The sequence below is a fragment of the Puma concolor genome, chromosome D1 (assembly GCF_028749965.1).
Source record: "Puma concolor isolate L17-30 chromosome D1, mPumCon1.1.hap2, whole genome shotgun sequence".
NCBI lineage: Eukaryota > Metazoa > Chordata > Mammalia > Carnivora > Felidae > Puma > Puma concolor.
In genome coordinates, this window is record NC_141676.1 from 48,492,820 (window position 1) to 48,495,024 (window position 2,205).

General features: G+C 51.6%; 1 long non-coding RNA gene across 1 annotated transcript; it reads right to left on the minus strand.

Annotated features, from left to right (window-relative positions):
* Positions 1 to 675: 675 nt before the first annotated feature.
* Positions 676 to 1,946, minus strand: LOC147576658 (uncharacterized). The gene is made up of 2 exons (XR_015241017.1): positions 1,856 to 1,946; positions 676 to 1,010 (listed from the first exon to the last, which is right to left on the minus strand). It is a non-coding gene; the product is annotated as an uncharacterized LOC147576658 (long non-coding RNA).
* Positions 1,947 to 2,205: the final 259 nt, after the last annotated feature.

The window sequence follows — 2,205 nt, forward strand, 5'->3', positions numbered from 1 at the left end:
CCCCTAAAGCACTTATGGAGCACTTTAGAAAAAAAAGGCAGGAGGTGGGGGGGGGGGCGCTACAAGGTTGAGTGTGAAGAAAACTGGAGAGAAGAGACACTTCTTGGGGGGGTGGGAGAGACATGGTATACAGGAATAATGACCTCTCTCAGAAATGTAGCACTTTAGTTTTCAAAGCGTTTCCACACGTGATCTAACTTAATGTCATAACAGGCCTGGGAAGCGGAGGGTTGGGGTTCAGACGCCAGGGCTCCCGAGGGGGAAGCCAGCCTGCCCCATGGACGCTCCCAGCTTTCTCAGGGAACTGGCACCCCATTTGCCAACAAAGAAACTGAAACTCAGAGAGGCGAACTGACTTGACCCAAATCCATTCCTTGGGAGCAGAGCAGAGACTTGACCCTCAGTCTCTTGACTCCCTACTTAGTGTTCTTCCCACAAGTATGAATTAAAACAGAATGAAACTAGAAAAGTAAAAAATAATTCCTGACTGTGTCAAAGAATGAAAGAATTCCTAGTCTACATTAAAACTCAGGAGAAAAAAAAAAAGATATAATTTGGGGATATATTTTCAGCTTTATAAAATCCTCCCACCCCCGCCTCTGAGTAGGAAAGTGGGTAAAAACAGAATCTGGGGTGAGAAGTCATCTGATTCATCCATGATGTGGTGGAGAAGAATCTGTAAGCAAACACCCTGCATTTATTTCAAGTACTGTGTCTCATTCTGCCAGCCTTGGCAGCCAGCCTACTGCGTTTGCTTCAGGGGCCCTTCTTTGCAGACATGGTCAGAGCGCTATTTTGGGATGATAAAAGTGGCCTAAAACACGTGGCCATTAAGCTGGAATTTAAAAGGACAGACACGTTCAAAGGACAGATGAAGCCATCTGGCTGCCATTGTATGCTGGGGTTTAAGCATCCAGATGTGCGTCTGGGCCTCGCCTGGCACAGCACAGCCTTATCTGTGGAACATCATCCCTGTGTCCTGGCCCGTTCCAGGAAGCAGCTGAAGTCGCCTGCAAGAGAAAGCACGTGGTCTCAGAGGTGAACCAGGGACAGCCCCTGAGGTGCCAGGGATTTCTCCGAGCAGCCAAATGTACACTGACAGACAGGTCTGTGTGTGCTAGAGAAGCTGGTTCCACAGCTCAGATGAACGACTCATTGCAGAATTCACCCACCAGGGGAAGTGAGTTAATGACTGGGGCGTTTCACCTTCTGCCTAGATGCGTCATAAAATCAGCTTGTAAAGCCTGGCTCTGAGAACACATTTGCTCACCCAGTGTGGTTCTGTGGGGCTACAAAACACTTCCAAGAGGGAAAGCTCACAGAGAAGAAAGTTCTTAGGATTTCTCTGTGCTAGGAACAGGGCCAGTGGCCTGAGCCTGACAGCTGGCCCAGGCGTGGTCAAATCTGCTGACAAGAAGCCCAAAGCTGCCTACAGCATCTGCTCCACATCTGGGACTTGTGACTCATCAGCCACTCTCTCCCGCAGCCCTACATTCTCAAACAGGCCTGAGCAGGCAGGCCCCTCCCCACCCCCCACCAGTGGTGCCGTGCTGAGGCCCCAGTGCTCAGACTTGTTCCTCCACCTGAGGGCCCATCAGGCTTTGTCCTTATCTCCAACACTGCCTTTCCCTGTGACTTGGCCTGGTCGACTAGCCCCAGGTCCGGGGCAAACTGTGCCCAGACTGTCTCAGACTCAGCCCTGGCTATCATAACAAGCTCCCAGGCTGAGTCCTGGCCCTTTAAATTTAGCAGACCCATACCCCACCATACCCAGCTGGCCCACCAGAGTGAGCCACAAGCTGCACCTGTTCCAGGCCAATCCTGTTTACCCTGGACCTACTATTTTTGCTCTCACCTCCCCAGTTCTCAGATTCCTGGCTCCATATCCCAGCTGCCATAGCTGCTTCTGGCCCCTTCACTTTGGTGACCCTTTGGACTTCCCTTTTTAGACCACAGCTTCTCACATGTTTCTGACTCTGCAGTGCTGGCTTCCTTCCTAGTCTCAGGTGAAGACTCCATGATTCAGCCCCAGCCCCTGGGTACTCTTTCAGCCGGGATCATTCCCAGGACAGGCAGAGGGTGAGGATTTGTCCCTATGGTCCCTGCCTGCTTCTGACCCTCAGCCTGACTTTACTCTCTAATTCCAGCAGCTGGGGGTTCCCTGATCAATCCCCTGGGCCCCGATTCCTGGAATCCCTCCATCAC